This window comes from Chelonia mydas, chromosome 13 (genome assembly GCF_015237465.2).
Source record: "Chelonia mydas isolate rCheMyd1 chromosome 13, rCheMyd1.pri.v2, whole genome shotgun sequence".
NCBI lineage: Eukaryota > Metazoa > Chordata > Testudines > Cheloniidae > Chelonia > Chelonia mydas.
Window position 1 is genome coordinate 14,488,593 of NC_051253.2, and position 20,055 is coordinate 14,508,647.

Genomic DNA, 20,055 nt, shown 5'->3' on the forward strand with positions numbered 1-20,055 from the left:
CATTCTGACCCAATCTGCTTCACCAAGGAAAACACACATAGCTATGGTCCAGCATTTCAAAAAGGAAATGTCAGACAGAAATAATTTATCTTAACCTAGGGCACAATGTCTTAGTATCTGCTGCATCAAAAACAAATAATATTTAATTTCAAGTGCCAGAAAAGAAAGAAGTTGAATTTGGTGGTGGTAGTGAAGATGCTGTGATGGCATGTGACATATTGTTAAGACATAAATAAACTCATAAGAAAACATAACAGTTTTATCATCCAACTGAATTACCATCTATTTATACTTATAGTCAGCGTACATTACAGCATTAGGGCTACGTCCCATTGCCATTTTGATCACATGCAAAATTCCCATGGAGGTCAAAGGAAATTCTGCATGAAGGATAATGGTGAAAAATGACACCCCCTCTCTCTCTGTATATCTCTGTATAATTTCTATTAATTAAATAGTTACGTCTAAGGCAGAACAGGTAACGATAACCATAGCAATAATATTATTTGTATTATAATAGCACCTGTATTACAGTAACACCCTAGCCAAGATAAAGGCCCCATTGTGCTAGGGGCTGTACACACATAATAAGAGACAGCCCCTGCCTGGAAGAGCTCAGAATCTAAACAGAAAAGACAGGCAAAGAGTGGTAGAAAGTAAGTATCACTGCCCCCATCTTATAGACAGGGAACTGAAACACAAAAATGCTAGATGACTTGGGCAAGGTCACACACGGTGGCTGCAGCACCACTGTGAACTGAACCAACATCTCCTGAGACCCCAGCCAAGGCCTTAACCACAAGCCCAGTCCTTCCTCTTACTGCAGAGTCACATGTCTTTTACTTTACCCGGGTGTGCAGAAGTGGGGTGAAGGGTGTAAAGAGCTTTCCTTCCCGCCCTTGCATACTCCACTCAAGAGCCAGGGCCAGTCCCCATGGCTGCACTCCTACATAGGGGCTGTTTTCCGTGCACCTTCAGGGACAAACATCATCCCACAGGGAGCAGGCAGGAGGCCATGACCCCCATGCTACCTCTGCACTAGCAAGTTTCACACCATCAGTTACTCAGGGCAGTGACTAAAAGTCACGCTGAAGCCCATAATTAGTCATGCAGTGAGTTAGATTTGTGCGCTCAGGTAGGGCTTGGCTTTGTAACTCATTGGGCCCAGGCCTGGAGTTCATTACAGTCAGGTTTTCAATAGGGCTTCTCACATGAGTAAAGCCTACTGGCATGAGTTTTTCCAGGACAAAACCCTTGATTTATGTGTCTGAACACTACTTTCTGAAAGAACTGGGGCCAGTTTCTGTGCTGACTTATGCCTCATGCAATCCCACTGACTTCAACAGGTTTGTATAGTTTATTATAAATCTGGCCAGGCTTTAGCTCCTGTAGAAAGTAAAAAGAAAAGGAGTACTTGTGGCACCTTAGAGACTAACAAATTTATTTGAGCATAAGCTTTCGTGAGCTACAGCTCACTTGGCTTATGCTCAGATAAATTTGTTAGTCTCTAAGGTGCCACAAGTCCTCCTTTTCTTTTTGCGAATACAGACTAACACAGCTGCTACTCTGAAACCTGTAGAAAGTAAATTCAGAGTGGCACGCACAGTATAACCATGCGTAACTCAAGTAGATCACTTGATTCTCTAATAATGTAAGTGAACTGTGGTGTTTAAACAGCTAAAAACAACAGAGAAAAGAATCTTTTTTCTTCATCCCCACCCTCGCTTTTTTCCCCAGTTATAAACTTTGTTTTATATCCTCCAACTGATGCTGTCTGAGGTCAGTGCTGCTTAGCTGTTAAACTAGGCAGACTCCTTTTTATAATGACCATGTAGTCTTTTATTTTTGGTTTTATATACCTCAAGTAGGAGGACAGTTTGCTGTAATAAGCAGTGAAAGAAGCCTCTTTTACCACAAGGGGAAAAAAGGTTCAGTTCAAATCCTCAAACTGAAACCAACTGGAAGGTGCTGAAATGAAGATATTATTGTACTTTTTTCTGAATGTCCTCATGCAAACAGGATGTTGTAAATGTCTCCCTTGGAAGAAAGGGCCTTGTATCAGGTCTTAGTTCTGCCCTTTGATTTATTAGGAGTTTCAGCGGCAGACCAAATAGGTTTTCCTGTCTCTGCTAGCTCCTACTCCACTTTTAAGTCATTGTGCTTGAAGACATGCCCTTAAAGTACAAACTCCGTTACAGTGCCCTAAATAATACGTGATGCGAATAAGTGCTGTTAAAGGAGTTTCCTGTTTTGGTTTCCTCGTTGGCACTCCAAGCTGAGCTGAAATCTCTAAAGGGCTTAGTTAGCATGCACATATTGAAACTGCATTTGTAGTACTGTAGCTTTAAATGCCCCTGGCAGAAACTTCGCTCCTTTCTCTCTCTCTCTCTCTTTCTTTTTTTTTAAATGTTTCTTCTTTCTCTCAGCCTGTCATTGACAGTAAGTGCAATCACATTACACACAGCTTTCTTTGGAAAGCCCCCTTTTTAATGATCTGGCAGCCTGTAGACACTGACTGCTTCCAGAAAAAATTTCAATCCCTCTTCCCACAGCTTCCGCAAGCTCCCATGATAAATGACACCTGTCATTCTGTCACAGACAAATGGCACAGATGGGAACGTTAGTGATATATGGCTCACCAGAACAGGAAATCAAGTTTGTTGGGGCGTTTTTCAACCAAAAAGAGCTGACCGGGACATTGTCATGAGCCTGCTCCGGAGGCCTTGCCCAAAAGAAGAGAATAAGCAAGGAACAGAGGTACTAGCAGTTTTTAAAAAGTAAGATGTAGTTGAAAGAGCAAGAAATTGTTTCCCTCTAATTCAAAGGCAGTTCATTTTATTTTCAGTTCTCTGAGAGATGGGTCAGAACCAAAATGATGGCTCTAAGCACAACTGACCAGTGAGGAGTTTGGTTGTAAACTGGAGCTTTTCAGGCCTTACTCTAGTTTATTTTAATACATGTGTCATTCAACTCTTCGCTCGCAACTTTTTTTTTTTTAAGACAAATCCTTTTCAGTGCCAGTTTCTCCCTGCATTTATGCTTTCTTTGCATAAAACCTAATTCCAACAGCCCTGCCAAAGGGCTCTCAGTCATAATCCCCAACTGACAGTAGAAATAAATACCTCCTACTGATGAGGGCACATCTGATCAAGTCATACAGCCTCTTAAAAAAAAAATGAGGGTAACCAACAGGCTCAAAGCTCTAGTAAATAATTGTGATTTTGGTCCAAAAGAACTTCTTGTTTTGAGTTTCCCCTTCTTGACAAGTAATGTAAATGTAGCTGAGATCTAAAACCCTGGAGCAAACTGGAGAGGTAAAGGGACTCTAACTGGCTACTACACAATCAGAGGGAAATCTTGCAATCGTTGTACAGGCAAAACTCCCAATGACTTCCGTTGGAGCTTTGAATCAGCGAGGATTGCAAGATTTTACCAGTAGGATACTGAGGCAGAATGACAGTCAAAAGACTGGGTGAGTGTCACATTTTCAGCAGTTCTTATTAACACCACTGGGAGGTGTGAATCCAAAATGCGGTCCTGCTCTCTACACCCATGGATGGAGAGTCTCCTTGAGTGCGGACTTGATAAAGCCTTTTATGGACTTTGTCATAGAACAAAAGCCATGCAAGTGTCCTTAGGAAAAGGAGGTGAAGTAAATGTACCCCTTCTGCTACCCCTACTCACACTGAGTGGTATTTATCAATAAAATCATCTCTTATGACTATACTCTTCTCCACGGAGTAAGGGTGGCAAAATTAAGCCCAAAGAAAGCATCAGTCCTGGCAGTGTTGGACACTTAGGATATGTAGATACAGTATTCTGGAGTGAGCCTCCCAGCTCAGGTCAACCACAACTTCAACGCGCTGTCTGTAGAGCTACTTTTACAGCATTTGCACAAGACTCACTAGCCGAAGTCCATCAACCCTGGCTGGGAGGCAAACTCCGAAATGCTGTGTAGACATGTCCTTAAGGGTTTAGGGTATTGCACAAAGATTCAGTATACATGTCCTGATAAGAGTAATGTAAATCATGTGATGAAATCTGCACATGCTGCACAGAAAAAAAATCCCTTGGGGCTAGATTTTCAAAAGCAGTTGGGCAACAATGGTTGCCTTGCCTGAACATTTATTGAATTTCACATGTAAACTTGTGTGCACAAAAACTTAATCAGAAGCCCAAGGAGATGTAAAATGATGAAGTGAGCTGTAGCTCACGAAAGCTCATGCTCAAATAAATTGGTTAGTCTCTAAGGTGCCACAAGTCTTCCTTTCTTTTAGCTAGATATGCAGACAACCTTAACAAAGAATCTACATGCACATTTTAGATGCTGATTATTTGCAGAAGTAGCCCAAGGAGAGCTCATGAGTAAATTTTCAGATTTTCCAACACAGACTATGCTACAGTAACTGCTCATGAGCTGATGCGGTATGTTATGCCAAAGTGACGAGACATATATAGAGGACTCTGAGACATACATATGTCAGGCATAAAGATCAAGGCTTTCACCATCAGCTGTAGCCCACCTAGATGACAGGAAATTTTTGGTGCAAGGACAGATGTTTGTGCTTGTATAAAGTAAGAATGGGACACTGATGGAAGAACAAAAATACAATAACCAGTAGAGGATGGAACACACAAGGTATATGCACTCATAATGGTAGCAAAATATCAGACACAAACATCAACTTGTGTTACAGTTATAGGAGAAAAAGGGTCACATCGAACAGTAAAGGAGGAAGAGGTTATGAGGTGAACCTATTTGGTCAATGGATACATGCTATTCTAAACAAGATAAATGAAGGGAAGAGTATATGCCAAGGCTGATTGAGGATCAACGAGCTACTGACAAATGTAAATAAAGACCAAGCTCTTTCTCAGTTTGAAAATATGTTTTTTCTATCTCTGAACTCTATGTCATGACACATGGAGAAGAAACATAAGCCCAGATCCAGAAGATGAGATGGTGGAAAAAGCAATTTGCACTTGCAAACTTGTGCCTACAGAGTGCAGATCTGAACTCATAAAGAAGTGCTAACAGTTTCACAGAACCTTTAAAAAAGTGGGTCTCAAACTTTTGTACTGGTGACCCCTTTCACACAGCAAGCCTCTGAATTATAAATTAAAAACACTTTTTTATATATTTAACACCATTATAAATGCTGGATGCAAAGCAGGGTTTGGGGTGGAGGCTGACAGCTCGTGATCTCCCACGTAATAACCTCCCGACCCCCTGAGGCCTCCTGACACCCAGTTTAAGAATCCCTGCAAACAGTCTAACAGCTCTGGGCACATATGTGTTAGCATTTGCATTGTAAGACCCACTAGGGCAGGGGTTCTCAAACTGGGGACCGTGAGCTGTCAGCCTCCACCCCCAAACCTTGTTTTGCCTGCAGCATTTATAACTGTTAAATATAAAATGTGTTTTTAATATATAAGGGGGGGGGTCACACTCAGATACTTGCTGTGTGAAAGGGATCACCAGTACAAAAGTTTGAGAACCACTGCACTAGGGTTTTCACCTACAAATGATATGCATGTCTATGCATGCACAAGTGTAGGACAGGCGGTATGCCCGCTAAAAATATACCCCAATATTACTGTATTTCCCTTTTAAACAGGGATGAGCCTGAACTGAAACCACAGACCTGAACACTACTAAGCTCTGAGAAAATTAAAATCCAGATCTGGGGCCAAACTTCTCTGCACAGGCCCATCTCTATTGTTTATATTTAAATATTGCCATATGATGTTGTCTGCACATTAAAGTTCAGGAGAAAAACATTCCTCCAGAATGAAACTTGGACTTCAAACTGAATTTGAGCACCTGGGGCAAAGTCTCTTTTCTTATTCTATTTCCTGAGCATACAGCTGAGTCTGACTTTCTGGCTTTTACAGTCAGTGCTCAGTTTAAAACAGATGCAGTGTTTCACCAAGAAGGCTAACTTGTAACTAGAGTTTCCGTTGCTCTCTTTCTCCAAAAGAGGAGAAAACTAAAATATCCCTCAGAAGGGAACATAACTTCACCGTGAATTTAATAAAGCTCTTTTTGAAAGCTCTAAAGCATAGCACAAAAACGTATGAATAAGAAACAAAGCAGTGTACATTAAGAAAAAGAGTAATTAGAGAAAAACTGGGTAAATGAATCTGATGTCAATTGAGCTACATTGAGAATGAATGTTTTTAATTGTGGATCTGTTGAGAAAGAACTACATCCCAATGGAGCAAACGCCTAAAACTTACAAATGACAAATGTGAAAAGTGCACATACTAAGGACAAACCAAATATTGAACGGAGGTTCTGAGTAGGCATAGAGACTATAGGGAAACCAAGTAGCACAGGCGAAATGGCTATGTGGAGTGAAGGTTCCTTGGAATCTTAGAATATGAAACACAACCCGAGAGCTATTGAAGGCTGTTGGGGAGATTTGCAAGGGCACATAGAGGGGAAGGGGGGATTTAAGTGACCAAATTCTATTGACTTTCAGTGGCAATTAGGTAGCTAACTGCTCTTTGTACCTTTGAGAATCTCAAGTAATGGAGTCACTTGAGGAAAAAAACAAACAATAACAAAATGGAACAAGCGGCAAGGCATAATTTGGATACGTCTTGTAGATGCTGACACACAGGCCAAGGAGCTAGCACAGCAGTGCAACAAGGAAAGAACCAGGGCATGCACCAGAAGTGTATTTGTGTCACTTGTCAAGTAGATTTTGGAGCTCTTTTGTAGATGAAATTGACATGTTTTGACTAATGACTCATGAGTAGAGATTACCCAATAGGTACCCAATCTGATATACCTGCTTCTACCTGTGTGTTCTGGAACACTGTGTTCTTTCCTCAGATCATTCTTTTGGCAATCAGCATTTGAAATAACAGCTGAGCACAAATTCCTTAGGGAACAACCCTGCTCCAGTTCAGTCCAATCGGGATTTTAACATTGGATCCAGCTGGGAGCAGGAACAGGATATTAATGCACAGACTTCTTTTCTATCAGAATTTTTCAAAATATTAATCTCTTCCTTACATCTCGTCCAGTGTGCTGGGATGATCACTAAGATATGCTTGTAGTCATCCTCCACCCCTGCCAGTGTATGACATGAGCCATCAAAATAGGATGACATATAACCCGAAGGTAGAACACCTGTTTGCTTCACACATTATTCCTCCCACTTGTTTTTTTTCCTATTTGTCCCCGCCTTTGCTTGCAAACCTTGCAACGGCTGGGGAATGTGACGGGGGCAGCTCCCAGTTTCATCAGGCTGAAGCAGCAGGGGGTTTAAAGCTCCTCCCTATGCCAGAGTGGATGTGGCCTGTGCATGGTTATGTCACCAGACACACACAGGAGTCATGGAAAACTTGAGCACTTCTCTTCTCCCTTCCCAGCTGACAAGCCCTTCCTTCTCCCCTCTTCTTCTTCCAGTCTCTCTGAAGGCTCCTCTACACACAGCAGTCACACTGGTTTAAGTTTGCGGCTCACTTTCCACAATCTACGTTCAAAGTTCCGATTTTCTTATGATGAGTATATTCAGCCTTTAGTCAATGCCTGCTACTCCTTGGAGCATGCACTGAAGTTTAACAAAGTGACTAACAAATACCTTTAAAAGTGATTCCCCGCCCCCCTTAACACCCAATCCATGCTCCCTTCTGTGCACTGCATCCTTTCACCAAGGCCTTCACCTTCAGTATGATTTTGGGTTCATCTTAATCATGAAATGAAGAAACAAATTGTTCTGAGATTTGCATTCTATTTGAGAAGCTTTCTTGGCCCCCATTCATGAAAGCATAGTGGTGTGAGTGCCTGTTATGTTTCTTTCATGTTTGTAAATGATCCTACTGAGCCCATTCATACCTAAGTGAGTTCCTCAGGTGAAAGTCAGTTTGTAATGGTTGTGAGCTATGAGAATATCTCTGGCTTGGGCATTTACTGAAACTCTGATCTGATACTGCTGAATGTTTCTATTCAAGATCTTAGTGGACTTTTAATTCTTGTAAAGATCTTACAATAATGCATAGGAAATTAGTTATTTACAGTGGTGGAAGTGTCAGTCATTTCTACAATTCAGTTACTATTTACATATATGAACTCCACCAGATTTAACAGGTAGACAAAATGGACTGGAGACAAATACCCGATCAAAAATATTTTGCAAGTATTTAAAGAACTGTGTTATGTTGGCAAAGGATGCAACAGAAGTAACATAATGTGATGTGACATAACCCCACCAATGTAATATGAGATGACACTACCAACTACAAAACAAAACAAAACAAAACAAAAAAACACCTTTATTTTTAGCTGAGATGCGCATTATCCTCCAGTCTCTGAGCAGTACTTTTTGTGATGGACTTAAGTGAAGTGAACACTGTTATAATTTGGCTGATGTCATGGGTTTAATGGCTATCTGAATTAGTCTAATCCGCCAGCAATCTACTAAATCTTTAATCTTTTAATTTTTCAAAATTAAACAAACAAAACAAAAATATTCAGAGGTATTCTACAGTAATGTCACAGAACGCTAGGCATGCCCCCTAAGAGCTGCAGCATTACTGTAGAATTCTGTAGTGTATTATATTATAGAAAATTATATTCTCTAGTATATTATACTGACATAAGGGTTGTGAGATCATGAACAGGAAGGAATAAAGTTGAAAAGTATGAGCCGATCCAGAAAATCCTTATTCCTGTGAGTAGTCTGTTGTAAATAGAGCTACTTAGATGCCTGATGACTGCTCATACAAATAAAGGTTTCCGGGATCAAGCCCTATCTCTCATTAGAGTCAAAATGCACTGATACTTGCAGCTGTTCTAGCACCATTAAAATGCTGATGATTGTACAAAAAAAAAAAAAAAAAAGAGAAAGAACCATTTAAAGACACAGACATTTGTGTAATGAGCTGAGGTTTCAGTAAGGACTGGCTTTCCATTGGGAAATCAGACTGTGACTAGACACCAAGAAACTTAACAGCCTGGTGAAGTTCTGACTGGATTTTTTTGGCTGCCTGGGTCCCACCTACACAATTCAACCTAGTTTAACATACCATACGAGAAAAAAAGAAGAGGCAGGGGGGATGTGGGGGTGGGGGAAGAAGTAAAGTCTAGGATTTCTGTGAAATGTCCAGTAGGCTCTGGCATGAAGTGCTAACTCAGCCCTCAGTTCATATCAGCATTACATCCAGTAGATTCTGGCATGTAGCGCTTGCTCAGCCCTCAGCTCATATCAGCATAAACACTTCATCACAGCTGACACGCTGATACGCTAAATGAGTAAGTGCGTGCACAAAGAGGTCACCGAGAAGTTAACTAAAGGGATTATAAGGGACAGTCAACACACTTCAAAAAGAAAAACTCTGATAGGTGCAGAAAACATGGTAAATGAGCCCTAAGAATTCAAACCCTCAGCCGCGCACTCCATTACAGGCCTGACAGCTGAGTTCTAAACAGTTAAATATGAAACTGTCAACAAGGGCCTGTCTTAATAACCAAACTTGAGGCCTTTTATCCTGGAAGATTTATGAAGTAATTTTAAAGAGGCCCAAGCAAACATCTGTCAATAAATTGAATGCCGACTACAGGATTTACAAGCAAGACAAGAATTTCTCATTAAGTGCACATTAGCACTGTGGGGATCATAAATAGTAAGAGGGCAGGAAGCTGAGCCTCTCAAGCTGTCATTAAAACACTATCTAAGAACTAATGAGGAAGTGATGGAAGGATACTAATGATCCCTCTGGCTCCTTTCGTTCCAGTGAAAGAGGATCGTGCAATACAGAGTTTCAGTCTGCCACAATTGGAGACCTACAGTACAGCAGAGAGGTTTCCAGAGAGCATCACAGTACATGTAAATCCACGGGCTGATCCTGAGTATCCTATGGTGAACCAGAAAACACACGTCAAGGAGCTATGTCTGAATTACCTAAAATGGATGGTAACCATTAAGGATGTGCAAAGCCAGTGGAGTTCATAGGTTCTGTGAACCTTTCAACCTTCGGGAATGTAAAGGGTTGCAAACTAGTTTGAGTTACAAAAAGTTTACAGGGCAAGTTGTGTGCAGTTCCGTGTGTGACATTCTACACACATTTGCTCATTTTCATATTTAAAGATAATTTGTCCATGATCATAATCATTGGTTTTGAAAACATTGCATGACAAAGGATTAGATTTCCCTTTACAGGCTCCCCTGAGTAGTGGGAGCTGGTGTGGGCAAGACAGACCCTTATACCTTGCACCACATAGCAGAGAGGTTCAAGTGGTTTGTGGAGAATGAGAGGAAGTGATAATCTGGGGAATATGAGGGGATGTGTTTTCTGGATGGGAGGAATCCTTGGGGGGAGGGGGAGGGAAAAGGGGGGTATCCTAAAGATTTGCATTTGCCCCATTTATCTCAAGTCCCCTCTATTATCCCACCACATTCTGTCCCCTATTGGGTCCTGTTCCCCACAATAGCTCCTGCTCCTCCATTTTTTTCTGCTCCTTTAGCTCCCATCAAATAGCTCCTGCATCCCTTTCCCCCACCAATAGCTACTGTGACCCCTACCCTTCACTAGCTCCTCCGTCCTGTATCCCTCTTTCTCCTCCTATAGTTCTTGTCCTCTGCTTCCTCCCCAGCAATAGGTCTTAGCTCCACCAATAGCTCCTGGTTCCCCCTTTCCCACCAGTAGCCTCTCTTAGCTCCTCTGCTGTGGCATTGACACAGCCACCGCAGCCACCGCCTTCTCTCTTCTGGGCTCTGCGTAGCTGGGAAAGGCAGGGGGAGTGAAGAGCCACCAGAGAGGGAGGCAAAGAGGCCACACTTGCAGCCAGTTGTGGCAACCAGGATAAAATGCAGCCCAAGGCTTCCTGCCTGCTGGGAGCCCAGCTTCATACATGACATTCAATCTGGGCAGTAGGAATGCAGGAGGGGCGACTGCATGTGTGAACGTCACACAAAGCGTGGCACATGTGGCAGGCCTGGTGTATTAACTAAATTGTTGTTACACAGCAATTCAAGTTATACTTTCTAATGATGTACTTCCCACAAAATCCTACATCATTAACCACTATAACTGCATTGCATTTCCTGACCCAAATCTTCCACAGCACAGTTTCATGCCCACCTGACTGGTGTGACTACAAACCCTAATACAGGTGGGAAAGTTGGGAATTGTCCAGACAGACCCTGACTCGTATTTGTACACTGGCACCTATGTGTGTGCAAAAGTACGCTTGTGAAAAATCTGGTCCCTGGTGCACAAAAAATGAACTCTCTATACATAATGTAGCTGCAGCTACGTTAGAGTGGAGGAGCAGTCATAAAGTGACGACAAAGCTGCCACAAAACCCACCTACCCACCCACCTCAGCAACCTTCTGAGCAACAGGAGAGCTAGAGGAGACATAGCAAGGAGGTTTGTATGCTTTGGCTATTTTGCAGTGCTGCAGTAGCCCCTGTAAGTCAGTGCAGTAAGAGCTAAGTAAGAGCAAGCTTTTAGGCTGCTTTATTCTGTACTAGAGTTGGAATCACATCCTGGCAGCCCTTCTGGTCCCTGCATTGCACTCTGCACGAAGAGAGGGATGAATCTGGCCAATCGAGTATATTAAGTGTTTCTTCTCTGACAATTCTGTTACTTGGAAGATAAAAGCATTATCAACCTAGTTATGCCAATAATTATTTCTCTGTAGTTTGAGTTCATTGGCAGTTCAACTATAAAGTAGTTATGTTTTTTCTCTAATAGATGTATTTTTACAATCTACAGCTGCCCTAACTAAATGTACCTTTCTCAGATTTCTGTCTACAAAAGAATTCAAATTATTGTAATTAAAGTGCTAATAACATGCATATTAAAAATTAACAGTATATTATTACACTGGTTATCTACCAGTTATTACCCAGTTAAAAAAACTACTCACTATAAAGGAGTATTCTCTCTAAAACATTTAAACGTGCAACCTCTCAAATGAGGTGATGTAGAAATGTTAATTCTCATTAATGTGTATCTAAATATTGTATGAATATATAAATCTCCAAACAACAATTAACTCATAAAATATTAACCTTAACTTGGCCAGCAACTACTAGTACAGACAAATATATTTCAGCACTTTCATCAGTAATGTTCATATTCTGTTCCTTATTTCCCCCTGACCATTGGAAATCAAGATTAGCTTTAATGAAGTCAATAAAATTACACTCATGTAAAATCAGTGAGAGTTTAGAACTGTGAAAAACTAAATAAATGAAGGACATGTACTGTCCACCCCTAACCAGTTCAGCTCCAGTGACATTGTTTTTCTTGTATATTGTAACTTTACTGCAAGACTACGAGTCATATTCTGATACTCTTGTTCACAATGAGTAGTAGTTAACTTCACAAATAGTGCAAATGGTGGGACTATTTATGGAGTAAATATTATTAAGTATAACTAAAAGTATCAAAGCATTGCCTTGTGTAATATGTATAATGCTACAGTACCAAAACGTATAACTACAGTGTAATTACACTCTTACCATGATTACAAACACGGTAACTCTCAAATTCAAACCTAAATTTCAAACCCACATTGTTTGAACAGGTTCAAAATTAGGCAAAACCTGTTTGCTCAGTTGTAGTAATTATCTTGTCAACATCTCCAATGCAGGAAACACTGGGAGTCAGATACCTCTAGGGAATATCCAGCCCCTCATCAGACAGACTGTCCGACCAGTATGTGGGTGGATGTGAATTCCCCTATTATTGAATTATGGTATCTTCTGAAAACAATCATTTTGCTGAATATTCTGAGGATAAGACCAAGATGCACCATCATTGTGACTAAGGTGGTTGGCAAGAGCTTGTGTTTTTCCAATTTGCAAAAACTTTGCACCCTCATCATTACAAAGTTATGTTATATTTAACAAGAAGAAATTACATCTATTAATATTTTTACATGCTACAATAGATTGAACTAGCCCGTGTGTAAAGGTTGATATTTCTATTTTGCAGGCATGTGGTTTTATGGCACACAGATACACAGATTTTCCACTAACTGAAGTGGAGTTACTCCCTATTCATACTGGCGTGACTCATGAGATCAGAATCAAGTGAGCTTTATTTTCCATGATGGATCATTCTCTTTGTTTTTGTAGTGTAAGGTCCTGATGCAAGGAAATCTCCCACTACAATGAGAGATTTGCTTGTGCCAGGGCTACAGGATTAGAATTAACTATAAGACAACTGGACCAAAGGGAACCTCTTTTAGGAGTACTGAATTTAAGGATTGCAGGATGAGCCACCCAATGATTTGTGGAGCTGTATTTGCACTCAGTAGCCATGATGGTAAGTGCCAGATGTAACAAAAGAAGCTAAGCCAGTGGTGGGCAACCTGCAGCCCATGGGCTGCACGCGGCCTGTCAGGATAATCCACTGGCGGGCTGCCAGACAGTTTGTTTACATTTGCACGGCCACCCGCAGCTGCTAGTGGCTATGGTTCACCATTCCCAGCAGAGGGAGCTGCAGGAAGCAGCGGCCAGCATGTCCCTGCAGCCTGCGCTGCTTCCCGCAGCTCCCATTGACCAGGAATGATGAACTGCAGCCACTGGGAGCTGCGGGCGACCGTGCAAATGTAAACAAACTGTCTGGCAGCACGCCAGCGGAGTACCCTGACGGGCTGCATGTGGCCTGTGCGCCAAAGGTTGTCCACCACTGAGCTAAGCAAATATAGCAAAAAACAATATAGGAAGAGTATCTTTTGTGATCCACACCAGTAAGGCCTACCCTGGTTAAGACTTTTTTGTTCAATATATGCAATATGGGAATAAACTCCTAGAAGCTCCTAAGCACACTTATCCATCTGCTGGCCCAGCTGTGGATACTAATACGCATAATGGAAGAGAAATTTCCTGTTGAAGCACATTCTTCTGTAAATGGCAGATCTAAGTCCTTTGATTTTTAGCTACTGATTCAATCTTTTAATATCAATAATTAAACAAAACAAATGAAACCAGAACTTTAGTGAACCAGAACTAATGCTATAGCAGACCCAGGCAATCAGTTCAGAGTGGAAAAGAAAAGGAAGCATTCCCTTTTTTACTTCCTACACCTTTTCGGTGACGTAAGAATACACCATGTATTGGGTAAGGCTCCTTGCATTGCTTGAGGAAGGGAAATAAGCTGTAATATCTTTACCTCAACTATGGATAAGAAAGATTTGGAATACAGTTAGGCTACTTTACACTGTTCTAGCAGTGTAATGCAGCATTAAGGTGAATGTAAATGTAATTTAAAAAACTAGGAGTCCTTGTGGCACCTTAGAGACTAAGGGTATGTCTACACTACGAAATTAGGTCGAATTTATAGAAGTCGGTTTTTTAGAAATCGGTTTTATATATTCGAGTGTGTGTGTCCCCACAGAAAATGCTCTAAGTGCATTAAGTGCATTAACTCGGCGGAGTGCTTCCACAGTACTGAGGCAAGCGTCAACTTCCGGAATGTTGCACTGTGGGTAGCTATCCCACAGTTCCCGCAGTCTCCGCTGCCCATTGGAATTCTCGGTTGAGATCCCAATGCCTGATGGGGCTAAAACATTGTCGCGGGTGGTTCTGGGTACATGTTGTCAGGCCCCCCTTCCCTCCCTCCCTCTGTGAAAGAAAGGGCAGACAATCGTTTTGCACCTTTTTTCCTGGGTTACCCGTGCAGACACCATACCACGGCAAGCATGGAGCCCGCTCAGCTCACCGTCACCGTATGTCTCCTGGGTGCTGGCAGACGTGGTACTGCATTGCTACACAGCAGCAGCAACCCATTGCCTTGTGGCAGCAGACGGTACAGTAGGACTGGTAGCCATCACCGTCATGTCCGAGGTGCTCCTGGTCGCCTCTGTGAGGTTGATCAGGAGCGCCTGGGCAGACATGGGCGCAGGGACTAAATTTGGAGTGACTTGATCAAGTCATTCTCTTTAGTCCTGCAGTCAGTCCTATTGAACCATCTTATGGTGAGCAGGCAGGCGATACGGATTGCTAGCAGTCCTCTTGTACCATCTTCTGCCGGGCAGGCAAGAGATGCGGATGGCTAGCAGTCCTATTGTACCATCTTCTGCCGAGCAGCCATGAGATGTGGATGGCATGCAGTCCTTCTGCACCGACTGCTGCCAGCCAAAGATGTAAAAGATAGATGGAGTGTATCAAAACAAGAAATAGACCAGATTTGTTTTGTACTCATTTGCAAACTCCCCCCCCCCACACACACACACTCCCCGTCTAGGGGACTCATTCCTCTAGGTCACACTGCAGTCACTCACAGAGAAGGTGCAGTGAGGTAAATCTAGCCATGTATCAATCAGAGGCCAGACCAACCTGCTTGTTCCAATAAGGACAATAACTTAGGTGCACCATTTCTTATTGGAACCCTCCGTGAAGTCCTGCCTGAAATACTCCTTGATGTAAAGCCACCCCCTTTGTTGATTTTAACTCCCTGTAAGCCATGTCGTCAGTCGCCCCTCCCTGCGTCAGAGCAACGGCAGACAATCGTGCATCTGAGTCGAGAGTTCTGTCCAGAGCAGTCACAATGGAGCACTCTGGGATAGCTCCCGGAGGCCAATACCGTCAAATTGTGTCCACAGTACCCCAAATTCGACCCGGCAAGGCCGATTTAAGTGCTAATCCACTTGTCAGGGGTGGAGTAAGGAAATCGATTTTAAGAGCCCTTTAAGTCGAAATAAAGGGCTTCATCCTGTGGACGGGTGCAGGTTTACATCGATTTAACGCTGCTAAATTCGACCTAAAGTCCTAGTGTAGACCAGGGCTAACAAATTTATTTGGGCATAAGCTTTCATGGGCTAGAACCCACTTCATCAGATGTATGAAGTAAAAGATACAGGAGCAGGCATAAATACATGAAAGGATGTGGGTTGCTTTACCAAGTGTTAGGTCAGCCTTATGAGATAAATCAATTAACAACAGATAAAAACTTCAGAAACAGACTCCAACGTGAAGCTGCAGAACTGGAATTAATTTGCAAACTAGATACCATCAGATTAGGCCTGAATAAAGACTGGGAGTGGTTGGGTCATTACAAAACCTAAACTTAATTTCTCCAATACTAATTTCTCCCTACTGTTACCCACACCTTTTTGTCAACTGTCTGTAATGGGCCACTCTCTTACCACTTCAAAAGTTATTTCTCCTCCCTTGGTATCCTGCTGTTAATTGATTTATCTCGTTAGACTGACCTAAACACTTGGTAAAGCAACCCCCCATCCTTTCATGTATTTATACCTGCTCCTGTATCTTTTACTTCATACATCTGATGAAGTGGGTCCTACCCCATGAAAGCTTATGCCCAGATAAATTTGTTAGTCTCTAAGGTGCCACAAGGACTCCTCGGTTTTTTTGCTGATACAGACTAACACAGCTACCACTGAAACCTGTCACAATGTAATTTAAGACACCCTTTTACACCACTACAGTGATGAGAGGGTCTTGAGTCTAAATGAGGATCAGGTCCTTTACATTTAAATAGAAACCTGGGTTTATCGTTGCTTCAGCCAACTATGAAAAGCAGCTCTTGTTTTAAAACCACATTTAGCCTGGTGTTATCTAACTTTTATTTCTGTAAATGAATGCTACCAGAATTGCTGAGTCATGAAACTGAGATTATCGCAATTTTAGCTATGCCAAAAAATTAATCTACCATCATTTGAAGCATCCTGTCCCATTCTTTATCCTGAGTTCCTCATTCTGGGTCTTCGTCATACACCATCCCCCTCATTTGGACTTTCGCAGGCTGAGATGCATAGCTACAGCAGAAGCATGGTAACTGTCAGGTCATTTGAATTTGCTTCAGTTGGTGTCCAACATGCACGAAGTTGTTTGTGGTGAGTAAACTTCAAAAGTTCTGCAGCTAGAGTTTAGTTCAAAGCAGCACCCAAAGTCTGGATACTTATCCATCTGAGCGGAACCTCCTGGGTTGGCAAAGCGGGCCTGAAAATCTCCAAAGTGGGGATTCATATAAGATTTCAGGCATGCCGGCTTCTGATCACGCTGAAAACAGGATCTTCTCAAGAGAATTGGACACTTCTGGCATTAGGTGCATTGCAGAAGAGATATTCATATTACCCAAGGTGAGAAAAATAACACTCAGACCCACATCAATTTGATTGTTTCCACTGGTAAAATAAGGCAAATAGATATCGTTTGTGATTGGGACAAATTTGGATGATGTACTCTGAATCCCAGACCTAAAGGCCAAAGAGTGTCACGCTTTACCTTTGAAGATTGTTTCTCAGTAGGCCTTTTTATTCTTTTGTTCATCTATATGCATCTTCCAATCATACTACAACAATTTTAACACTTTTCTCTAGGTTTTACCTATAGAGAACCAAATTCTAAAGGAAAAAAAGTACCCAAATTTGGCATACATGTGCAATTGGCAAGGTGGTGTGTGCAAAGGAGCAATTGCGCATGTCAATGGGTATTTGGCTATTTGAAAATTAGGGGGTTGTGAGTGGAGCAGGTGTGTATGTGCGCACACACACAGGTGCACGTGTGTGTGCACACGTGTGGACACATTTTGCTCAGCTCATCCATTTTTCTGGACTTTGACAATGTTCCCTTTATATAAATATATAAAATCAGATTCTGAACTCCAATTTTATTTTCTTGGGCTAATTAAGCAGCAATGAAAGCCACGGATAGTCAGTTTTTACTTTTGCCAAAACCTTGTTGTGTCAGTGGATAAAATTCCATGGACTCTAAGGAACTACCGAGGAATTGTTTTGAGTTTCAGCCAATGGAAAGCCTAAGTAACTAATAAAAGCACAAATAAACTGGACAGCTAGTAGTATCCTCTGTGGGATATGTTGTGAAACAAGGCCCAACATCTGTGCACGACACCACGTCATTTGTGGGCCTCTATTTGTGTATTTACTTAGCACAATTAGACCCTATTCCATACACACACATCATCTGGATGTGATGGTTTCTACACTGCAAAGACCCACTTATGGTTGTTAAACCTAGGTGCTTCCCCCCACAGTGTTAGTCAAGTGTAAATGAATGAACAGAAACAGATTAAATGGCAACTCTAATTAAACTGCTTATATGTCACAGCACACTAACATCAACATATTGTTTTAGCAACTGCAAATTACCAGGACTAAAGTTCTTCAAAATAACTAGTAGTTTAAATATCCAACTAGAGACGGAAATATTAAAAGAAGAAAGAAGTAGGGGCAAGAGTTCTTGATTACAAACAGTGCTTTAATTAATAATAATATTTTGCATTTTTATACTGCTTTGCAGACCAGGAGCCAGGTCCTCAGCTAGTGCAAATCAACATACCTCAACTGGCTTCAGTGGAGTGATGCCAGTTCACACCAGCTAAGTATCTGGCACATAGATCTCAAAGTGTTTCACAACATTAATTAATTAAATGTCAGAATGCCCTGAGAGGCAGGTAAGTATTATTTCACTCATTTGATCTATGTAGATTCATAGATATTTAGGTCAGAAGTGACCATTATGATCATCTAGTCTGACCTCCTGCACAACGCAGGCCACAGAATTTCACCCACCACTCCTACAAAAAAAAGTCACCTCACACCTATATCTGTGCTACTGAAGTCCTCAAATCGTAGTTTAAAGACTTCAAGGAGCAGAGAATCCTCCAGCAAGTGACCTGTGCCCTATGCTACAGAGGAAGGCGAAAAACCTCCAGGGCCTCTTCCAATCTGCCCTGGACGAAAATTCCTTCCCGACCCCAAATATGGCAATCAGCTAAACCCTGAGCATATGGGCAAGATTCATCAGCCAGATACTACAGAAAATTCTTTCCTGGGTAACTCGGATCTCACCCCATCTAATATCCCATCACAGGCCATTGGGCCTATTTACCATGAATATTTAATTACCAAAACCATGTTATCCCATCCTACCATCTCCTCCATAAACTTATCGAGTTTAATCTTAAAGCCAGATAGATCTTTTGCCCCCACTGCTTCCCTTGGAAAGCTATTCCAAAACTTCACTCCTCTGATGGTTAAAAACCTTCATCTAATTTCTAGTCTAAATTTCCTAGTGGCCAGTTTATATCCATTTGTTCTTGTGTCCACATTGGTACTGAGCTTAAATAATTCCTCCCCCTCTCCGGTATTTATCCCTCTGATATATTTATAGAGAGCAATCATATCTCCCCTCAACCTTCTTTTAGTTAGGCTAAACAAGTGAAGCTCCCTGAGTCTCCTTTCATAAGACAAGTTTTCCATTCCTCGGATCATCCTAGTAGCCCTTCTCTGTACCTGTTCCAGTTTGAATTCATCCTTCTTAAACATGGGAGACCAGAACTGCACACAGTATTCCAGGTGAGGTCTCACCAGTGCCTTGTATAACGGTACTAAAACCTCCTTATCCCTACTGGAAATACCTCTCCTGATGCATCCCAAGACCGCATTAGCTTTTTTCACAGCCATATCACATTGGCGGCTCATAGTCATCCTATGATCAACCAATACTCCAAGGTCCTTTTACTCCTCCGTTACTTCTAATTGATGCGTCCCTAGCTTATAACTAAAATTCTTGTTATTAATCCCTAAATGCATGACCTTACACTTCTCACTATTAAATTTCATCCTATTACTATTACTCCAGTTTACAAGGTCATCCAGATCCTCCTGTAGGGTATCCCTGTCCTTCTCTAAATTGGCAATACCTCCCAGCTTTGTATCATCCGCAAACTTTATTAGCACACTCCCACTTTTTGTGCCAAGGTCAGTAATAAAAAGATTAAATAAAATTGGTCCCAAAACCGATCCTTGAGGAACTCCACTGGTAACCTCCCTCCAGCTTGACAGTTCACCTTTCAGTAGGACCCGTTGTAGTCTCCCCTTTAACCAATTCCTTATCCACCTTTCAATTTTCCTATTGATCCCCATCTTATCCAATTTAACTAATAATTCCCCATGTGGCACGGTATCAAATGCCTTACTAAAATCTAGGTAAATTAGATCCACTGCGTTTCCTTTGTCTAAAAAATCTGTTACTTTCTCAAAGAAGGAGATCAGGTTGGTTTGGCATGATCTACCTTTTGTAAAACCATGTTGTATTTT

General features: G+C 41.7%; 1 protein-coding gene across 2 annotated transcripts in view; it reads right to left on the minus strand.

The window, feature by feature from the left end:
- The window catches only part of TSHZ2 (teashirt zinc finger homeobox 2), a 262,531-nt gene that overhangs the window by 161,027 nt on the left and 81,449 nt on the right, over positions 1 to 20,055 (minus strand). The gene's annotated exons all lie outside the window — the stretch shown is intronic.